This window comes from Condylura cristata, unplaced genomic scaffold (assembly GCF_000260355.1).
Source record: "Condylura cristata isolate star-nosed mole 26May11 unplaced genomic scaffold, ConCri1.0 scaffold00002, whole genome shotgun sequence".
NCBI lineage: Eukaryota > Metazoa > Chordata > Mammalia > Eulipotyphla > Talpidae > Condylura > Condylura cristata.
The window spans coordinates 33,331,127-33,355,229 of record NW_004567103.1 but is presented as its reverse complement, the minus strand read 5'-3'; positions in this window follow the sequence as shown (position 1 = coordinate 33,355,229).

Here is a 24,103-nt window from a genome sequence, read left to right as displayed (position 1 = left end):
GACCTCTCCTGTCTCACCCACTGTTCCCCTCAGCATTCTACTTCATGGGTCTGCCTGTTCTGCTCCCCACTCTGTCTCTGGTGAAGCCTCTCACCACCCTGCACCTCTGGCCTGTCCCCCAGCTCTATATGCATAAATAAATAGATCTTTAAAAAAAAAAATGATTCCCATCCAGAGCCCCTCCCTGGTGGTACAAGGGATCAATAGTGCAGCACTATGAAGCTATCCACAGTCACTGCACTACAATCCCAAAGCTGTCCAAGGAGGTGACCCACATGGCATAGCAGACCTCTCCCAGCCCACCACTGCTCCTCTCAGCAGTGTATTTCAGTAGATCTTCCTGTTCTCCTCCCCACTCTGTCTCTGCTGAATCCTCTCACCTCCCTCCACAGACACCCTTCTGGCCTATACCCCAGTTCTTGTATGCATAAGTAAATAATTCTTTTAAAAAAAGGTTCCTGCCCCCAAACCCCCTCACCCACCCACATCTCCAACTATCAAAAACAAACAAAAGGTACATGAAAAGTAAAAAACAAAAACACCCACATAGTATTTCAATATATAAATGCATCATATATTATTATACAATTTCCCTCTATGTTGTTTAAATTGTCCATTATCCTAAAACAATAAAAACACCTTCATCATATATATGTCCTATATCTACATATATAGCTTACACATATAAGATAATAAATTTCCCTAGGATAAGTTTCTAAAAATCATTTGCCAGAAGTTTGGAAATAATGGACTATGAGCTACTTTGAGAAACAATTCTGGCAGAGAAGAGAAGACTGTGAAGAGAAATGTGAAAAGAGAGGATATGTCATTCCAGGATAATTCGTGACAACACATTTTTCTTTTTCTCCTCTAAAAATTTTATATTGTTTGTTTAGTATGGTAAAAAGAGCCTTGCACTCCAAAGAGTATACGGCGGAAAATACCTATCACATTTCCCAATTCCCAGGTTTTTTTTTTTTTCAGTTTTTTTACTTAGCCTTTTAGATACTAGAGTGTCTCATACCAAAAAAAAAAATGTAGCTCAAATGTGGTTTAGAGAAATACAATATTATTGCAGTTAATTTTATATATTCATCTTTTTAGTTTTCAAAATATATGATCATAATTTCCTCAGTGATTTTATCACCTGTATCAGGATGCTTTCTTATAAACTTCTTTCCTTTGTGGGTACAAAGTATCTGAAGGTCAGGTTTTAAAAATTAAAACTGCCAAGGAATGTTAGATAAGTGGAATAGAGTAGGTCTTGGGTGCGGTGCTATTCATTTCCCTAAAATGAATGACGGTTTCCTTTAACTTGAAGAGGGAGCAACACTTTTGAAGTCTATAAATTACATAAACAAATGATTTTTAAAAACATACTGCATGAAGAAAATCTACTAACAAAGCCCATTAGTTTCCTATAGAATCTAGAAAACCCAGCTCTGACTACACAGCCGCAGGCTAGAGGGCGCTATGGTCCAACCCTAACATCTTGCTTCTTGTATGGATTTGGAAGGAAAAATTGCCTAGGGGATATATCCCAGTTTTTGCATAAGAATGGACTATGGGTGAAGAGTGCATCTGCTGAGAACTCATTGATGCAGTTTTTTGCAAGAAAGTCAAAAAGAAATTTTTAAATGTTCTTATAAGGAGAGTAATATATAAACACACATATTATATATATATATATATTTAAAGACTTATTTATTTATGCATACAGAACTGGGGTACAGACCAGAGGTGCAGGGGTGGGTGAGAGGACTCATCAAAGACAAAGTGCAGAGCAGAACAGGCATAGATCCATGAAGTACACTGCTGAGGGGAGCAGAGGTCAGGTCAGGAGAAGTCTGCTGTACCACGTGGTCACCTCTGGGGTAGGGGATTGAACTCACTGAAGCAGCTGCAGCTAGCTTGTAGTGTTGTGCTTTAACCCGCTGTGCCACCAGGGAGGACCCCAAGTAAAATATAGATATATACTACTATATATATAAACAAAATCTTTAAAATATATATATATATAAAGGTAGATATATATATAAAGGTAGATATATATATATATTTTAAAGATTTTATTTATTTATGTTTACAGAACTGGGGTATAGGCCAGAGGTATGGTGGGTGAGAGGATTCACCAGAGAAGGAATTGGGGAGCAGAACAGGCAGATCTACTGAAGTACACTGTTGAGGGGAGCAGTGGGTGGGTCAGGAGAGGTCTGCCGCCCCATGTGGGTCCGCCCCCTGGCGGAAGACTGAACTTGTGCTGCAGCTACTTCCGAGTAATATATTTTTAAGAAAAGTTCAGATTATAAATGCAGAAAAGAACAAGGGATTATAAGATCATTGCCTGTGGTATTTTGGCTAATTATCTAATGGCAATAAAGTGATATTTTTTTTTAAGTTTGAACCAGTCTGAGCACTGTAGCACTAGAAAATGATCCTTCGTACATTACTTGTCTGTTTTTCTGAATTTATTTGGTCTGTCACCTTCCCTCAAAAGACACTCTATAGCGTCTGTCTGGAATCACTCTATCCTGGTTAACAAAATACTGCTTACCCATAAATACACTTCCTAATTCCTAATCTCTATAGTAAATTAATCCTTCTACAAAGTTTAAATTCTTTTTGCTTATGTATTTTGTATATTTTGAGTTCCTTTTGTCTTTCTGTTGTACACATGTGTTCCTGTTTGTTTCTTATTTAAAAGTATTAATTAGGTTGAGAACTAAGCTGTTTCAGTGAGAAAATGTTTTCCTGGACCAGATTAGAAAATGGTGGTTGGAATGTCAAGCCAGATCGCCAAAAACTAATTCATCTCATAAGATGCTCACACCATGAAGCCGATGGTGATTTTTCAATTATACCTCCAAGCTATTATGGTAATAAAAATTAAGTAGACATATATCGGAAAATTCCGATTTGATTATGGTGTGGGGAAACAGCAACAAAATCTTTTCTTCCTTTTAGTAGAATGCATGGCTGTTGCAAGTCATAAAGGATTCCTGGACACTGATCTCTGTGTTCACTCACTTTATTTATTATGCTCTTGGTCCTCAGTCACTGTAGTTTTGTGTTTAATAGACATTTATAGTATACAGGGAAACTCAAACTAATAAAAAAAAAAAGGCAAAACTGAAGTTAATACAGTGTTTAGTAATTAAGTGAATTAAGCCCAGAGTGAGTCAACCTGCAAAGCAGACACCTCACAATTTCATTTTATCTAAAATTAGTAGCAGAATCACAGATATGGACAACCAAGAGAAGGGACTAAAATTCTTCCCTAGATCTTGCCACAGTTTTCTCAATAGTGATAAAAGAGTGTGGGGGGACATTTAATACAGAAAAGATAGCAAAGGTTGTTGGGGTGCCCTCAGTGAGGAATAGGGTCAGTTCTTACTGTCTGGTTAGGTGTGTTTTGTTCTAGTTCATTTGTAAGTGATATTATATTGACTTAAAAGCAACATGAGATAGAAACTGTTTCACCTGTTTATATCCTCACATACACAAGGCAAAAACCTGGACCCGGATGAAAGACTCCAGGTCTGACTGACATTCCTACCCTCCTGCCAAGTGCTTCTCAATTACCTGTATGAGATGCCAACAGTGGGTCAAGCAAACATGCAGGGATCTGTGAAAATTCATCATCACCAGTGGAAAACAAATGTTCATGTCTGGTCCACTGTCAGTGAGTCAATCCCATCCTATTTATAAGGAAAGACAATAGTATTTATTGTGTGGACGGTGGTTCATTAACCCACAACTTCCTTTTTAATATTGGCGTGATTGCTTATATGTGGGCATACTCATGAGCAAAGATAAATGTTTTCATACTGAGCAGAAGGCAAATACTGCTGGCATTGTTTTTGTCTCGTGATGAGTTTTGCCCTATGGGTGGAATATGGATGATAGGGAAAGAGGGAAAACAGGTTATGGAATAAATAGCAAGTGTTTCCTTGTGACTGATTTACATAAGATTAAGTGCGATTACCTGTCCTCTGACTCATGAAAAAGTTTCTCGATCCAAGAGGCAATGGATTTGAGAGAAGTCAAAAGGCCTTTTGATTACATTATGGGAATACTCACAATTCCTATAAAACATTAGCACAAATCATTTGAATTAATTAATCCATTAACTGTGGTCATTTGAGAAAATGTCCCGGAAAATAAATCAACCCCTTTGAGCTAGGTATTTGAATGGACGGTGAATACTATAAAAAAGGAAGAATATTAAAATTACAGTCCTAAAGGAAATAATTTCCTTAGTTGAATTTGGTACACCTGTGTCATGAAGTAGCACTAACACACACACATTTATAGAAATATCAATATCCTTGGTGTCGCAACCAGTTGGGATGCAGCACTGCTAGCTGGCCGCCTCAGGGCGAGTTCGATCCCCCGCCAGGAGGCGACATATATAGCGCGACAGACAAGTGTCTTGCCTGCTGCTCCCCTCAGCAGTGTACTTCACTGATCTGCCTGTTCTGCTCCCCGCTCTGTCTTTGGTGAAGCCTCTTGCAGTCCCTGCACCTCTGGCTTGTACCCCAGTTCTGTATGCATAAATAAATAAATCTTTAAAAAATATATATCAAGTCTGAGGTTTTTGCTGGAAAACAGAAGGTGCAAAAGAGACTGATGTTTGAGGTAGTTTTTCCCCTCCTAGAAGTATTCTCTTCAGAGAAGACTGCTTTATTCTGAGACAAAAATATACATGCTACATACTTTTAAAATATTATTGCACACGTTGTATATTTTCCTGCCAAGAAAAACCTAATGTTACCATCAAACAGAATTAGTTACATCTCACTAACCCACTAAACCATGTAAAGCCACAAACCATATTCTCCTCTGGAGATGGAAACTTCCAATCCAAACGCGTATTTCACTCACAGTAAGCATTTATTTCTGGAAATCCAAAAATGGATCCAAAAATGACAACTTGTAGAGCTGTTCAAAAAAAAACAAGTTCAAACATGATATTTGTTTAATGTTTGACCATGTTTCGATCAGGAAGAAAATTACAAAATCAGCAAAACGTTTGTTTGAACAAGTTTGACTTTTTAGTAATTTGTCAAAACAAAAAGAAATCTAATTCATTATTTATACTATTTCGTGTACAATAAAAGAAATGCCCCTGGTCATAGATTGTGGCTCCCTTAAAATAATGGCCCATTTTAATGTAAATTTTCTTTACATACAGTTACATCTCAGCAGTGGAATATACTTTTGGAAATCCATTAAAGGAATGAGTTCATTAAAACACTGATTATAAAACAATAAAATTTTAGGTGAGAGATAATTTAGAAGGAATTTACCAAAAAAACAGAGATTAATGCCTTTTCTAGGATGTCTTTATATAATAATCACATTTATTTTCTTATCATTTATCCCAACTGCAGCTATTCATTAAATTTTTTTAAATATAGGCTAGTTGAAACTTTTAATAACAGCATTAATACTACATTTAGATTAGAGAAGAGCTTTTAAAACAATAATTTCAAAGCATTAAAATTTTTATATGTGGTAATGGCAGGCAGTGATCTACACTAATGCTCCACCAATCTTAGGAGTCTACCCTTGGTTGACTTGGGTTTAACAGGTAAACTCATCAATGTCATGTTCCTTTGTAGCAAGGATGTAACTAGGACCTAATTTTTTTTTTTTTCCATGGGCATATCAAATCTACACAATTTGTTATGGTAAGTTTTCCTAACCACACAGTAGTCATAGATTTTATAAATGTCATTTCACTACAAATGAATTAATCTATATTTAAAATCTTACATCTGTCTGAATCATATTAACATTTAAAAAACATGTTTTTGTTATTTTGTGCACTGAAATAAATGCTTCAAAGTTTCCAAAAGCTGTACAGCAGATACAGTGTTCTGCTTAATTCTTCTGTATTTATTCAGATTTAAGAAAGACTGTAAAGTTTTCAAGGGTGTTTACAAAAGAAATATCCAGTTTCCATCTATAGAAATATTTTTAGTTGCACGTTATTACGGGATGTTTGACAAACTGTTTTGAAGCTCTCAGGCCTGGAGTTCCATGAACTGAGATATTAGATAAACAAAATCTCTTTGATGTGCCTTTCTCCAGAGTCAGTCTGACTAAATAAACTAGAAAAATAATTGGCCACACAGAATTCGCTACTGGGCTTCCTTTACCCTGGGAGGCACCTTTCCCAGTGAACTTTTCTGAAATCAAAATGGTTTTACATAAATGTACTTGTATTTAAAACAACACCATTTTATTTTCCAAAGAGTAGGGAGGACTGTTTCTCTGCTTTTTAATCTTCTCTGCTTTCAGAAGGCTCTTGTTATTGCTGTGCCCTGGGCCTGTTACCATCCCAGTTTTTCCATGTGTGCCTGGCTATGAAGGAAAGACACTGTTTACACACCAGTGGTAAATCTTTCAGTCCGTGGTGTCTACAAGTATATCAAACTCCTTTAACCTCTGTCTTTAATTTCTTTTAACTCCTTTAACCTTTCTTTCCTTACTACGATCCCACAGAAAATGTGTTAGTCACATTAAATTGTTGGCACTAAAATCATGGCCTAAGTTTACAAGTGATCTTCAAATAAATATGCAGCTAATAATTAGGCTTTTGACGATTGCTATAAAGTTTATCTGAGGAGGAAGACACTTTACAGTAAAAACCAAAATAAGCCCAAATCAGAGTTTAATTTTCTTCACAGCAATTATTTTTTTCAGTTTTTCAGCAGCCACTAACCTGCAATTTGGGAAGGAAAAAACATGAATTCTGAAATGAACATCCAAATGACCAGTGATAAAGACCTGGCTGTGAAGTGCAAAACCTAGTTATTAATATATACCCATCTTTAAAGTTTATGCTGAGAAATGTAATGCTATATAAAAACGTTATGATTTCTAAAAGCTGCACTCAGTGGTATGGTCCTGGAAGGAAAGAAAAACAGTTATAATATTTATCCACATGGGTGTAGTGATTCCCTCTCATCCAAAGACTTCTTTTTCCCCAACATTGTGTAAAACCATGTTTAGTTCCCTTCTATCATCTCTGGTCAGTCTATCTCATCCATCCCAGTCTTCATGGGCCTCGACACTAGTCAGCTATGTGGCCTGAGGAGGCCACGAACAGCAGTGGTTTCTCTAGCCCAGTCATCATCACATTTCCTCTCTCACTGCAGAAAGGCTACTCCCAAGTCTCCAGCCATTGGTGTTATGCTGCTCTGTGCTGTGGCTGATGCAGATGAGATTCCAGTCCCTGTTGCCCTTCTGTCAGTTCTCTGTCATTTACATGTCACATGTAAGCTACATGTCAAGGGTTGCAATTGGAGCAATGCTGAGCTCAGGTCCCCAATAGTTCCTGTTTTCTTTTCCTGAAAGCTTTCTTCTGGCTGAACCTAACTATTGATGGGGCATGTAGTATATTCTACAACTTATATGCAATGCTATTTTCCATTCCTGACCTAATTTATTAGCTAATGAACAAAGAATTAGAATCCCCAAAGATCCCAAATCTTTTATGAAATTAAAAAATAAAATTAAGTGTTCTGAATATATTTATTTACTTGATACTTGGCTACTGAACTTTCAAAGGAATCTAGAATACAAATATAAAGGTTATATCTATGAGAAATGTGTTGGTCTTTCTGGTTGAAATGAAACAATGACCACTTCCACATGGTATCAATTTACTTTCTAATTAAAAAAAAAAAAACTGAAGTTAGAGTTGTATACTTTGAAATGCAAAGCAGAACAAACATTAACATATGGTGAGGATGAGCAAAAGCTAGATATCATACACACACATTGCTGGTAGGACGTAAAAAGAAACAGCCACTAGGCAAAGCACCTTGATAATTTCTTTTTTTAAAAAGATGTTTTTAACTTTTGTAAAATAAAAAAAAAGATGTTTTTATTTATGCATACAAGAACTGGGGTATAGGTCAGAGGTGTGGGGGTGTGAGAGGATTCAGCAAAGACAAAGCCGGGAGCAGAACAGGCAGATAGATTGAAACACACTGCTAAGGGGAGCAGAGGGCAAGACAGGAAAGGTCTGCTGTGCCATGTGGGTCACCTCCCTGGCTGGGGATAGAACTGGAGCTGCAGTGGCTGTGGATAGCTTTATAGTGCTGCACTTTGACCCCTTGTGCCACCAGAGGGGGCCCCACCTTGATCGTTTCTTATTCTGATCAGCATGTATTATTCAGCCTATATCCTAAAAAAATAAAACTTACACCTACACCAAAAGTTGCATGTGAACTTTCATTATAGATTTATTTGTAATAATCAAAATCGGTAAGCATTCTAGATATCCTTCAACTGATGACTGGTAAAACTATGGTATAGCTACACTATAGCATACAACTCAACAATAAAATGAAGTGAATGACTGATACTCAGTCATGTGGATCAACCTCTAGAAAATGATGCTGAGTAAAACAAGTCAGTCCTAAAGGTTATATGCTATGTTATTCCATTTATATGACATTTTTGAAATGGAAAATTTTTTAGAGAAGAAGGCACAATTAGTGGTAATCAGGGAGTTAAGGATGGGTTAGGGTTACATATGGTTTGGTATGGAAAGGAACAGGAGTGATCCATGTGACAGAATTGTTCAGTAGCTTCAATGCAGTAATAGACACAGGAACCTGCATATGATAAAATTGTTAGACACCCACAAATGCACAAAATAGAACTGGGGACATTCGAGTAAGATACCTGCATTGTATTAATGTTAATAACCTGATGAAGATGCTGTACTATAGCTAACAAAATGTTAAAGAAAGAATCTGAGGGGAAAATAAACTAGAACTCTCTGTGTTGCTTCTTACAAATGCATGTGGGTCTACAGCAATCTCAAAAAACAAATCTTAAGTAAAAAAGAATACAAAGCAAATTTTCTAACCACAATTTTTACCACCATGGTTTCTTTTCTTTGCAAGGTACTTACTCCCTAAGCAAAATTATGATGATGAATGACCATTAGTAAGCAAATATGTGCTCCACCTAGGATAAGACAGCTGTGTCAATAGGCTTTCCCACCACTTAAGCTGGAAAATGACAGATCAAGCAGGTTTTTATTCACATAGTTAATGAAGGAGTACTTTATATTCTTTTCAAACTATGTGTCAGTCACCAATTTACTACCTGGAAGCTTAGTTTTGAATTCTCTTCTCTCTTCCTCTTTTGCAAGTGTGACACCTGACTCACATGCATTCTTCCAGCTTCTCAGTCATTCATCATTGCAGCCATCAGATCATATTTTAAAATCCAATTACTAATTTATTTTAACACAAAAACAAGCTTAACATTTCACCTTTTGTTTTAGAAAAAGTTATTATTAGCAATAGACATGTAAAGACTGTATTTCCTTCTCCTTACCCTACTTATTTCAATATAATTTGTTTTGATGATTGTATTTTTAATTATTTAAAAGTTTAGTTAAAGTCATTTGATTGTAACAACTTAAAAAATAAAATAATTTAGGGCCCTCCCTGGTGGTGCCGCGGGTTAAAGCACAGCACTGAGAAGCTAAAGCCATTTCAGCATGAGTTAGCTCCTTGCCTGCCCCAAAGCTGACCCACATGACGCAGCAGACCTCTCCTGACCGGCCGACTGCTCCCCTCAGCAGTGTAGTTTGTCACTCAGTCTGTTTTGCTCTCTTCTCTGTCTCTGGCCCCTACACCTCTGGCCTGTCCTCCAGCTCTTTAGGCATAAACAAATAAATCTTTTTTAAAAATAATTTATACTCTTTAAGTGTTATTTATTTTAATTCCCCTTACAAGGAAAAAAAAAAAAACCAAGCCCAATATACTTGAAGGAAGTAAGCCTAGCAAAAAGACACGTGCAGGATTACAAAATGTGCTTTTGTTTCCATTTATTTTAAGACATTAATAGGCAGAAATGTTTAGTTCCCTATCTTAGCAATTTCATAGATTTCTTTTAATTTGGACAAACTGTTGTTTAGATCTAAATTTAAAATGCCAGGTATTACTCATATAGTATTTAAAAAAATAATAAGGAAAAACTCCCTGCCAGATATTCCCCAAGTGATTTCTGGTCCCGAATAAATGAATTTTCTCCTATATAAATTTATTTTCTGCTTGGGTGTAAGCAAAATCATAAAGAAGAAATACTAATAACCTTATGACTACTAAAAGCTGATGTTTTAGTAAAAATGTTGACTAAAATCCACAGGTGTATTGGGTCACCATTAAAGGAATCCCATTTCTGACCTGCCATGTTAGAAACAATAAAGTGTCACTCTTTCTTGGCTCCATATAGTCATCTTTTCTCTTGTCTGCTGTCAAGACCCTCAAAAACTTCTGATTCTATACAAGATAGTCAAAGCCCACACTGGGAGTCACTGCTTCTCAATTTCCCACCATCTTTCATTCTCTTATATCAAAAGTAACATGTATTAAATTTCAGAGAGATCACAGATCCAAATAGCCTCCAGCCTTGTCCTTCCTCTGCCTTCTTGGAGCCATTTTCATTTAGGGGTACTTAGTCATGGTTTTCCTTGTCTTCTCACGACAGTAGCTCCCAATGTCAGCAGCTCCTGTTGATGGATCATGATAACTTTTCTGGTTAAACACGGCCTTCCTTGGTGAGGACTCTTAGAGGCAGCAGTTCTAATCAATGCTCACCATCCTGTCCGCAGGTCCCTCATTTCTGTACATGTCTGCCATAATCATATGTCTTAACTGAGGCTGACTTCTGCTGTAAATACTTTGGCAGTCAACAAAAGAGAATTCAAGCATCATTATTCTACTTATTTCAAAAGTTTAAAACCTATACCACTTCACCTACAAGATTTTTGCTCATCATCTTGTTCTTGGATTCTGAATTCCTCCTTGATTTCTGGATCTATAGCTAACTTGGTTTATATATATATATATATATATTTTATCCAGGCTCTCTTTCTTAGATATGTACCACAATCTAGTTCTCTGGATACCTTTGACTACTATAAGTAATTAGTAACTACCTTGTCTAGTTCTCTCCAGTGCTCTTCTCTCTTTTTTCTATCACATTATGGTTCTCCAGAGTTCTAGGATTCATATTGAAAGTCTCTTATGAATGCTGCTAGTAAGGGCAGCAAGAAATGACTTAGAGCTGACTTAGAGGCTTTCTTCTGCTCCTTCCTGAACAGGATCTAAGTCTATACTTGTCACAAATGACCCTAGGATATTCATGTCACCCAAATTAATTGAGTTGTGAGAGGGCTGTCACTTCCTCCAGATTTGAAGGCAACTTTTCCAGTCATTGAAATTATTTCTTACTTTTTCTTGCTTATATATAGATCCCATCCAAACTAAAGGAAAGGGACATTCCTTGCTCTTTCATACTTTCCCAAATTGGATAAAATAATTGAACTCTAATGTTCAAGTTGAAAACTACTTATATGATCATTTAAAATATTCTACTTATTTGGGTCCAAGTGCAATGTCCTCCATGCAACTCCTCAAATAGGCCCAAAAAATATGATAATAGTAGATACTGCATGACCTAGATTTTGCTTACTTCTCCAGTCTCATCTTTTGTCATTTTTTTCTCACCCTTGTCACACTGCACTTCTTTCAGTTCCTCAAGTGCCTCTCTGAGATCCAAGAATTCACACTATGTTTGCTCTTGCTTGACATTACTTAGCCCCCAGATTTTATTTATGTTTAGGTCTTATGTTCCTTAGCAATATCTAGCCCTCAACCAAAGTTTGTATTATATGGTTAGTATACATGTCTATGTTAAGGAGCTGCAGCGTGCCCTGATTTAATGAAAATTAAAATCACACCAGGGCTCTCCCTGGTGGCGCAGTGGGTTAAAGCACAGCACTAAGAAGCTAAGACTACTTCAGCATGAGTTCTATCTCCACCTGACCCAGAGGTGACTCACATGGCGCAGCAGACCTTTCCTGACTCCAGCTCCCCTCAGCTTTTAGTTTCCATGATCTGCCTGTTCTGTTCCCCACTCTGTCTCTAGTGAAGCCTCTCACTGCCCCTGCACCGCTGGCCTGTGCTCCAGTTCTATATGCATAAATAAATAAATCTTTTTAAAAAAATCACATCTGTTTAGTGTTTTCAAAGGGTTACCCTGATTATACCTGCTTACTTAATAGTCTCTGACTGTAAACTTTGTGAGATTATAGGCTGTGTCACCATAGTAAAAGGTCAATATCTATTTGTTAAATGAATGAATAATCAAGATATAATTTTCCAATAAATCCCCCCAGTGAGGTGCTTTATTTCCACTCAGGTTGGTTACATGACAGGTATATTCACACTCTGTGAAAATGAAAAGTCCACTCTGTCAACATTGGCTCACTTTGTCTCCCTGTATCAGCCTTAGAGCTGGGTTTTACTGGCTTTGACAGTGAGAAGAAAAGTGGAGTTGCTCTGGTTTTAAGTAAACTAGTTCTTAAACTTAAAAGTTGAACTGGTTTTAGGTAAACTAGTTCTTAAAATAAGAAAAAAGTTAATGCAGCAGATATTTCATCATATTTACAGACTAAGCATGCAGGCTACAACTGAAAGTTGTTTCAAAAGTCATTCCCTTCTTTATGCTTATGTATGAAAATATATGACTCTGACTGCATATAGTCCAAAACACAGGAAGCTCCAAGTTGGTGAAGAATGTTATCCAGAAGGCAATGTCTTACCAAATACTGACTTATTATCTCATGCTCAGGAAATGTCCTTTCTATCAGCCTATTTTGTTATAATTCTAACAGTAGTTTAAAATTGAGATGATTTTTATAAACAGTCTAATTTCCTTCTATAGCAACTTAAAAAGCAATGTTTTTGAAAGTCATCAGTGGAAACAGTATTAGTGAGATTGGAATTATTTTTCCCTGACCAAAGCTATTTCCATTTTTGCTGAATCACCAACCATGTTAGGCTTTGCCTTTTGCTCTCATTGAATCTGTTTACATATCTTACCAAAATAGAAACAGTTGCTGTAATCAGTTCTCTTGGAAAGGAAGAAAACATTGGCCTTTTCTTCACAAGAGGATGTTCGTTCATGGGAACAAGTACTAGCAGTAAGTTGTGACCAAGCTACAAGGGGCATTGATTCATCTTTTATCAGATTCCTATATCAGAACGGGCTTCAACAACTCCAGAAAGGTCAATGACTAATTTTTCATATTGTTGAGATTGAATATAGCAAATTGTGAGAAAAGCCTGCCTTCGGCATAGTTAAATCTGAACTATTTAGATTAGTGACAATGTACAAATTATTTGACTAGTAACTTCTCAATGTACAAACTGAAGGAAAACACTAACTGAATTACAGAAAATTTAAGGTGATATCTTCTTTGGAAGATACTGCTATTTAAGTAAAACAATACTCAGCATTTTCACTTGTTTAGCATTTGGTTTTAGTTCTGCTTTCTTATGTTTGCTAATCTTCATAGTTGTCATAGGCATAGTAACAATCTGTATTCCACAGCATTAACTCACCTATAAGCAAAATGTGGTACTTGCCCTCTGACAGCTTCTATTCCAGCTTCCTCTGCAATCTGCTCTTCATCTCTAAGGCTCAAAACAACACTTACTGGTAATTAAAAATAATAATAAAACACTCATTGACTTTGTACATGACATCCTAAAACTTGACAAGAACCATTATGTTGCTTAATCCTACAGCTATATTTTACAGATGAGGAAAAAATGCAAGTTCAGAAATACACAAAAACTTTCTATGGCCATCATATAGATGTCAAAACAATTGTCACTGATATATAAAAGGAATTTAAAAGTTGGGTCAATGTGGAAGAAAAATATTGGATATTAGTAGTTGATGGCTCTTACATAATCAAAGACTGTGGGAATGCATGAAGTGACTCAGCTGGGGAGAAGACACTGAATGAGAATGAAGAATGCTAAGTAAATCCTGGGTGAACAAAGACATTTAAAAGTAGGAAGTGGTCCTCCCTGGTGGCACAGGGGTTAAAGTCTCAGCACTGTCAAAGTATCATCACTCACTGCAGTAGGAGCTCGATCCCCAGCCAAGGAGCTAAACCACATGGCAAAACAGACCTCTTCTGTCTCTCTCCCCCCCCACCTCACCCCACTATTCCCCTCAGCAGTGTATTTCAGTAGATCTGCCTGTTCTGCTCCCCACTGTCTCTGGTGAATCCTCTCAACCCCTGCACCTCTGGCTTACACCCCAGTTCTTATATGTATAAGTAAATGAAAATAAATCTTTTTAAAAAACATAAAAAATAAATAAAAGTTAGGAAGAAGAAGCTGAAAGAGGGAGCATAACTGAGAAGGAGCATTTAAAAAGATAGGAGAACTAAGAAAATACAAAATAAAAATGATCCGTAGTGTTAGGAAAAAGTCGAGGAAGGTAAGCACTGAACTAGGGAATCTGGATTTGTTGATTATAGTTACTAGGAGTCGTACAGAGCATGCTTTAGTGTTGTGGAGATGCAAGTAACTTTTCAAGGATAGGTCAGGGAGAGCAAAGAGCAAATGTAGATCAATCATACATGAATTTTGGTGTCAAAAGTAAAAGAGACCATGCAGTAGTTCAAGGTGACGGCAGAGTCTAAGGAAGCGTCTTATAGTCTTAAGCTCATCTTTTAAGAGGAAGGAGAAAAAGCATACAATATGAAGCTGCAAATAACTGTTTGAAGTAAGTACTAAAGAATGAAAGGAAAGGTTCCCTTATGAAGGCAGGAAAAAAAGAGGGAGTAGTGGATGAGGTTATTAAGGCTGAACAGATAGGGAGAGGATATACAGGACTTTATTTCATACATCTTAAGAGATAAAGTCATAAATTAGAGAAGATGAATAGGATAGAGTTTTAGAAAAGACAAAGTATTTTGCAGTGGTAAAAAAGAAAGGAAATTAAAAAAAAACAGTTTCCTGAAAGTATTAAGTGCCTATAAGGAGAGTGAGAGTCACCATAAATTCTTTCATTTCCCAACAGAACTCAAGGTGGTTAGTTCCCTGTCCTCCATGGATCTTAGATCAAAAGATCTTTAGTTAGAGAATGTTGAAGGTGTGAAGCCATTTTGCCAGATTGGGATTTTGCACTCTATGAAATAAACTCTCCTTGAGCTACAGCTAGAGTATGATAACCAGAGACAGCTTAATTGCGAGACACAGTAAATTCCTCCTTCTCTCTCAGCCTCCACTCTCATGTATTACTTTTTCTTCCCAGCAGATATGTCTGCTTTCTGTTCATTTCCCTTCACCTAATTTTTCCAAACTCTACCCATATTGTGCAGTTTATGAAAACAGCAGCTGAAAAAATGCACATATCATTTTCAAATCCAAACATCACATGATTAGAGAATGTTCATTTTTATTCCACACTGCCTCGGGTCAATGTGTCAGGTTATTAGCCTGTCACAAGTCTCAGCAATCATCCTAAGAACTGCAAAGCAATGAATCCTGTGGTAGAAATGCTGACAGGAGCATACAAGCACTTTGCGATTTGATGAGTTACTGAACAGAAATTGCAACTTTGAAATTTTTCTCATGGAATTAAAATTCCATATTCCAACACTCCTATCTTTCTACATCAGAATTTAAAATCATTTGAAATCAAGTAGTATTTATAAGTGAAATGGAAATGATGTTTTCATAGCTTCTGCCTCCCCTCCCCCACACACACTCAACTTTTTTTTTCTTGACAGATGCCAATGAACACTTTCATTTATTGGTAAAATATAAAAATCTAGGTGTCTCAAACCCACACAATCTATTTGACAAGATCAACTCCAAGTCTGCGCACACTGAACTTTTAAGATGACCAACTTCACATTAATTCAATCTTTAACTGAAAATTGGTGGTAATCCATCAGTGGACTAATTAAACATTTCTCCCTTTGCATATCTTTAAAGAATAAAGTGAATTATAGTGTAAATACATTATACTAAAATGTATAATGTATTAAAACTTGGAGCAAAATACACCTCTTGGAAACAGCCCGAAGGTGAGGTGAGTCATACCCACACTGCCTACCTCAGAGTTGCTGATGTTTCTGTCAGATTCCTGAAAGCAGGGCCTCCATGAGTGTGCATGCCAGCTAGATCCACAACTTGTCTGTTTAAAAGTAATGAAAATGCATTCTTCTAAAGTAAAGATATGATGACTAGATAAGAGTAATTTATAATTAGTATTTTAATAGTTGTCTATCAAATACTTAAAAGTCCTTAAACAGTTCTTTGAAGCCTTGTAAGTACTTGGGTGTGTTGTTAATTTATGTAATAAAGCAGATGACTTACTTAGCAAATGGACACCTCAGTCCAGTCAATTATCACAGACCTCCAGCTAGTGGGGTCCAGATCAGTGAGGTTTTATGGATGTGTTTGTCCACACTACTAATTTAACATTTGAAGCTAAATTTAAAAGCAAAAGCCTTTTGCCCTTCATGTGAGCCTTCATCAGTTATTAATTAAAGAGGATGCATTCTTACACATTAAATACATTATATATAAAGACTTATTTTAAGACAACAAGAAAACTTTATAAGTAGATTATAAAACATGATGAACCAATTAGCACATCTCTCTCTGTTGAAAAGCATTCCAGCAGCGAGAGTCAACCTGTTTTGAGGAGCCCAACGTTCTGACTACTTAGAAAGTAGAATTCCTCTCCAGATCTAGGATCCCAGCTCTGGCTGGGAGCCAAAATAGGAATTACTGTGAAGTTGTGGAGATCACCTACCTGGCAAAAAAATCTCTCCGGTATTCTGAATAAGAGTTTTAGGTAGAGCTGTAGACACTTCTACTTTTGAGTTTGTAGAACTCAAAACATAAAGGAACTTCTACCAAAGCTTGATGTTGGAACACATCAGTACACACTGATAATGATTTAAAAACCAAACTTAAATTGTTGCTGCCAAATTAAAAATTAATGTACAAATTAAAACCTAAATGTCTACGCACTGTTGTTGAATTCTGCTTCCTAACAGACTTTTCAGGGTATTTTGACTTTCTTTTAGTACTTAAGGGACAGTTAAATGAAATTATCTTCATTTGCTATTAATGTTTCCCATAATTTTTAGGTGAGGAAAAGGAAGTCAGACAGGTAAGGATTTTTTTCCTACATCATATAGGGAATGTTTGTAAAAGAAACCAAATATCTTCAACTAGTAACCAGAAATAACAATAATTGTATAACTAACATTTTTCATAGTTTTCAATTCTTTACATGATTTTTTTATGTCTCAAACTCTAACATAGTTATTACTGTTGTCTTCATTTTATATATAAAGAAACAAAGCATAGAATGACTTTACTGTTTCACCAGGACCGTACACAGCAAGAAAATATGGAAGTTGGGGCAAAATTTAGTCAGCTCTCTGCCCCTTGCCATATACCCAGACCTTAAACTTTGACCCTTTACCCAAATCTTTAGCCGTGAGCCTTTCCCCTTACCTTTAACCCACACTTCACCCTTTATGTCTTCTCCTAACTCAGAGTGGAAACAGTTGGTAGTTATTTTGTCTATCAGACACATAAATGAATTGTGGAGTGAATCCTCCCTCTAGACCAAAAAGCAGAACAGAACCACAAGGATGCCTTTTGGTTTAACAATCTGTGACCCAACGTCAGCCTAAAGAAGGCACCCCACTACCCACAATTCCTCTCTGGTCAAGGCATAGATGTACAAAGATTGCATAACTCCACCAGCACTTGTCTTAGCTGCATTCAGGCATTCTCTCCATGTGCACAACTGTTTGTGTTACAGAAAAAAACCACATCCAACCATGCATGTGTTATCTAAACCCCCCCTGTAATATTCTTGACAAATGATTTGAAAGCTCTCATCTCAGGACATCTTTAACTAAAAATTTTCTTTCTCATATTGAGATGAAAACTGAGGTTTCCTTTTATTTTCAATCTTTAAGACTAATCCGATTTTGAGTGTTGAATAAACATTAAGGATTCTATCCCCAGAGGAAAAATGTAGATTAAATGTGTACAGTGTAGATTAAATATGTACAAATAATTTACAAGCAATTTCTGGAGACTTACAGAACCCCCGAGGCATATAAGTAGTGTGTGAACATTAGATTTAGAAACCCTCTTCAATAACAACACTTCAATGCTGGACAGAGAAGGTACTCCCTCTCCATCCTGTACTGTGGCCAGGTACAGGGAGTTGAGTTTTCTACCCTCACTGAATTACATCTGTCAGATTGTGTTCATTCAGTCAGTCCATAGAGACCTTTCTGAATCCCAATTCTGTAACCTAATCCATTCGCTTTCCCTCCTTCAAGTCACTTTTAGTTTCATTCAGTACAAGTTCCATAGAATTTTCAACAAATATTTTGGCCTGGAAATAAAATACCAACCAGAGAATATCTTTCATGGGGAAATAGCAAGTATCCATTACATGCTTTGCGAAGTTCGTACTGGAATGTAGGTCCATGGATACACAAGAAAGTATGCACACTTAACAGAATATAGGCAGTTAACAGTGAAACTCATGCCCTAAGAGATCAGCTTTTTTCTGATTTCTTCAATATTGGATTACTCATGAATCAGACTAACCTGTTTAGAGGATATGAAAACACATGAGACTCAATGATAGTTGAGGTGGTTGCAAAACTACTTTTTATAATTTAGCATGTAATCATAGGAGACCCAACTATTTTCTCAGATCTAAAGACCCCCAAAATTCTAGCTTTTATAAACAGAGTGGCTACCCAATGGCTGTCTTGTTAGTTAAAGGATTTTCATGATTAGTGACCTTACAAATGCCATGTTGGGTATTGGCCTTTAAAAAATTGTTCGATTTTTTTGTTTTAAAATAAATTTCTTCATACTTTAAGATAACTTTTATTCTTGGTATTCTAGAATTTTGTATAAAAGTTCTTATCAATACAGTCCAGGTACTTTGTAGATTTCATAAATCAAGTAATATCCCTTCTAGTATTTGTCATTGTGGAAGACTGAAAACCAATTGAACCAGAGGACCCCACCTTGTCAGTAGGTTGCCACGTAAGCATGCACATTTCACCATCTTATTGGGACCTCTTGTTCTTCATGTGTAAATGGAGGAGGATGGGCTACTTCTTCAAAGTAGCCTCTAATTTTCAAAATTCTGTTATTCTAATTTGAATTACAAAATTGTGCTGAAGAATCAGAACAAAGACAAAGCAGAGCATCTGGATTCCTTTCTGTACCTTAAACTGCTCCACCGAGGCCAGTCTCAGGAATAGAATTTTTTGGAATTCCTGGAAAAGTTGCCAAAATAGACATTGGGAAATTAAAAAAAAAATTAAAGAACCTAGCACCATAGTTTTTCCTTCCAGGATCAGCACTGTGATCTAGTGCAGCTGGAGCTCTAGCAACAACCAGAGAGTTAGGTCACCTGGGTATGGGGTTCATCTGATGTCTGTGCGCACCCATATATACCTGGAAGACACAGTAGGAAGGAATTCAGAGGTTACTCATGGACTAAAGACACTACAGTGTCTGTTCTATTACCCACTCAATAAAGGAAAAGGGAAACTTCGATTTTACAAATTACTCAGTAACACAAGCTTAAGCTCAAATAATTATAGTATTCACAAGCTTATCTATAGGATATAACTAAATAGGCAGTTTCAGTCACCTAATACATTGGTTATTGTGGGGTTTTCCCCCCTGGATTAATTAACAGTAAATGACTGCTCTGTAAAATGTTTAAAATTTGTTATACTGTCATGGTCTCAATTTTCCTCCCAGATAATCTTTTCAAAATTTAAAACAGGCTTAAATAAAGCTTTTAACAAAGAAGCATTTAAGGGACAGCCCCAGGAAGGATCAGTATTGTAGTTGAATAGAAACACACAGAGTCTGTCAAGAAAAAAAAGGATTTGAAATTTGCCTTCAACTTCAGTCTAGACTTTGCAGTATTTTAATGTTACATATTCTGTTTAACTTACAGAAAACTCACAAAATTTATGGAAGTCCAAGAACACCAACTTCTTCCTGCTAAACATTCTTAGTACAAGAAACCATAGATGTGATGCAAAAATGAGAAGTTTTAATTTTTTCAGGAACAAACTGTGCTGATTTACTGGATACATAAGAATCAGCAAATAATGTAAGTAAACAGGTGGTCCTGGACATTTTTCACATCAGTCATTCGCTAGCTGTCCAGTGCTGATAGTAGTATCGATGTGCTGTGAAGAAAAACAACATCATACAAATGATAACTATGTCTTACTAACTCCTGACAGTTTTACCAGTCTTTAAATGTAGTTTTATTTTAGTTAAATGAACTAAAAATGTCATGATTTTCTTCTACCCATTATCCCCACCTTGGTCATTTCATCCCTTCCACTAGCCCAATAGTGCACACTTACTGAAAACGCTGAATCACAATGATACAAGGTATTCAGGCAACCTCATGTGTAGGATTATCTAATGAAAATAGCTCTATGTTAGCTAAATAATGAACAATTTGGGATTTAGTTCACTAAATGGTCTTATAAAATAAAGGTTAACTACATTCCTTTTACAATATTAGAGCAGGGCTTAGAGCATATTAGAAGTCTAGAGGAGAAAAGCAAGATACTCAAGCTCCAGACAATCATCAACATAAGAATATTTTTCTAGAAGAGTTAGACTAGCTTCTTAGAATCATCGACATTTTGGGCATGGAGCATATGCAAACTGAAAAAATACTGTAACTCAAACACCAAGGAACACAAGGCAGTAGCCACAGCAATCATCTTTCAAATCTCAGTGCAATCTCACAGCCCACATACATATCTTAGGAGAATTGGTAAACTAAAATTTAAAGCAGGGTTACTTCTCAAATGAGTAAATATTTACTTTAAGTCATTAAGAAAAAAGTATCTTTATGGATGCTTTTGTTCACCATACCTTGCTTGTCATTTTACTTTTATTACCCCTGTACTTGGCACATAGTAAATTTTATGCAAGAATAAATAAAAGACAGGAAGAAAAGTGAGTAATTTAGGATACAATATGACTTATATAATTCTTATAATTTGTAAAGATGGCTGAATCGGGAAAATTACCCAGATGGCTAGTCCTCAAGCATGACCAATTTTCAGTGGAGCCAAAAAAAAAAAAGTCATTCATTCATTTATTTGTTCAACAGATAGTTATAGCCTGAATTTCCTCAATGAGAGTCACTTGCCATTTCTTTGATAGACACCTAGAACCCAATGTGAACATTTCATGAACTCTCAATTAGGAATAAAAGTGATATGCAGAGCAGGAAGATCAGGAAACAAACAATCTCATCTAATCTGCCCACTCTACACATAATGAAACTGAGTCCCAGGAAAACTGATAGTTTATCTAAGTTCATGCTTTGAAGAATGCAAGTAGAGCCTCAAGCAAATCTTAATTCCGTTACCTGATACTAACATACTATTGAATATTTAATTACTTCAGTAGTAAAAGAAAAGACTGGAGCAACCAGAGTGAAAGAGCTGGCAGAGGGCAGCTTGTCACGTGTCAAAAGAGATCCAACTCTCTGGGGATGGCCCACAAACTGAAAGCTCAGAACTAAGACAGGGAAAAGGATGGGACATGGTACCTTTCCAGATAGCTTTTTCTTCCTAGTGTAAATCACCATGAGTGTACAGCGTGGTGACAGACTGCACAGGCAGGAGTTTTGGCAGAAGTCAGACCAGGTTTTTACCCCTGTCTTGCCACTTATTATTTATGTGACTTCAGTGAACTTCTTTCTCTATCTGTAAATTCAGAAAACAACATCTCGCTGACTTCACATGAAATTTGAATAAGTGAGCACACATAAACATTCTCAATATACTGCCTGACACAAAAATATTTATTTTATTTATTCCTTCTCAAAGTAATATAAGACCACCAGACATAAGTTACATATATTTAATGACACATAGACACTTTTTCTCCAGACACTCCAGGGAATCTACAGGCTGTCCTCTGGACTGCAGATTTCAAACTGACCTACTAAATCCTGGGCAGCTGATGTCAGATCAGTTGACAGCTCAGAGACCAAAGATCAGTATATATTAGGCTTAGTGGAGTCTTTAGCTAACAAGAAAAGGACACGTGATGGTTTAGTGGGACAGGTGTGGCATCTGTCCGAGAAATAAGTACATTGAAGGTATGAAAATTAAAACAGGTGAAGTATGAAAAGAAGCTCTCAACCAACATGTCATCATCTCAAACACAAAAAAAGTGCTCTGGCTAGGGGCAGTCATAAAATGCACTCTTTGTAATTATTAACAGCGGTTGCCTGAAAATTACTTTGCGTTCATTCCAATGTGAATAGTAAGAAGGCACTCTTCTTTAACTGCATGACCTGTAGAGGAGAAAACAAAAAGATTTGCTTTAAGTAGCCATGGAACTAGTTCTGTAATTTTCACATGACTTTTCAATCTTTATGGAGTTCTCACCAGGGTCCAGAAGTACAAGGTGTACCTGAAGATTCTGAACCCTGTTTCAGTGCTTCTTTTTCATTCCTTAAAACTGGCTAAATTCTCTGCCTTGACTATTTGTTAATGTACATCCTATAGAAAAAGATAGGAACAAGGGCAGATGAAGCCCTTCACATTCTTTTAATTGTGAGTCTCATGAATATTTTTATTTACTAAATTCATATCACCTACCATCTTTTTTTACTTTTCCCATTTTATAGTCTTCTACACCTTCATATGATCTGCTAGGTGATAGCAAAAACAAATCTCTCTATAACTCCTTCTCTTATTTTCTGGTTAAGAAATTCTGTTAAGAAGAGAGGGAAATATAGATGAATTCCATTCACTTACAGACCATTCATGGAGTTACCTACAACGGATCATGGGTTCTGTTAGGAAAATGAGCCACAATGTACACAGTCGGGGGAATGGATAAAGAAAATGTGTTCATAGATAATGGAAGGTTATTCAGCCTTTAAAAATAAAGAAATTTCTCCTAGATGAGGTAATGTGTAATTATTCACATATGCTTCTTCAACTGAGTAGAAAAATAACTGAAAAAAATCAATGCAAATTCTAAAGCTAAAAGTAGTCAGAAAATTGTGCATGACATCATCAGCCTCCAGAAATGATTGCTTAGGAAATCCACTAGAAACCATAGTGTTTAGAAAACATGTTCTCATCTTCTTATCAAAACAGAAACAGGAGAAATCTAGATACAAAATAAAGGAAGTTAAGCTCATTAACCAGAAAGATGAAAAATCTTTTCTAAGACAAAAGATTGAGCTCTTAGTTAACACCTAGGAATATTTAAATGAAGTCTTAAAGATCAGTGACATGAGAAAGGATGCTCCCAGACCTAAGTGATATTTTAGGAAAAGGGGAAGATGGGTCAGTTGCCATCAGATCAGAAGTTGTGACTTCCTATAACAAAGAGGAAGAGACACAAATCTGTGAGGATAGAAAACTATTGAAAAACATCTTAAAGCCACACATAGGGACCAAAAAGCAAATGGGCAACTTAAAGTTTTGGGAAAAGTGCACAAAAGTAGTTACAGAATATCTCAGCAGATCTGAGAGGAGATGAGGAAGGTCAGTCTCAAATACTAAGACCTAATTTGGTAACTAAGTAGAAACAATGAATAAGCAAAAACTCAAGGAAGTGAAAAGTAGAAAAAATAGTACTTAGGGTTAGAGATAACAAAGTTGCCTAGTAGTGTCAAGAGCAGTAGAATCCGTGGCCAGAGAAGTTAAATCAACATTACAATGGAGAATGTTAATCTGTTGATACTCAGAGATACTCTAAATAACTCAGTTCCCAAAGTTTGGCTCTTTGCTCCCATGAAGTCCATTTATAGGGCTATTCCTGTGCGCCTATGAAATTGTTATTGCATATTATGCAAAAATATTTATAATAAATCTCTCAGTCGGTGGTATATTGTGAAATCATACTGTTCTCTCTGGCTGCCCAAATAGTCAAACAAATCTCTCTAACATCTCTAAATTTACTACATCCATCTTCTAGTGTATTAGCCAGAAATGAATGAAATACCAGAAGTCATATTGTCCCATAAGGAAGAGAGAGCATTAATCTCTCCATGTTCTTTTTACTGGCAGACTCATCACACTATTTATATTGATCTTTGTATCAATCAAAATTCTTAATTCTTTCATTAATAAGCATATATTTATTGAGGTCCTATTATGTGCCGAGCACTGTTCAAG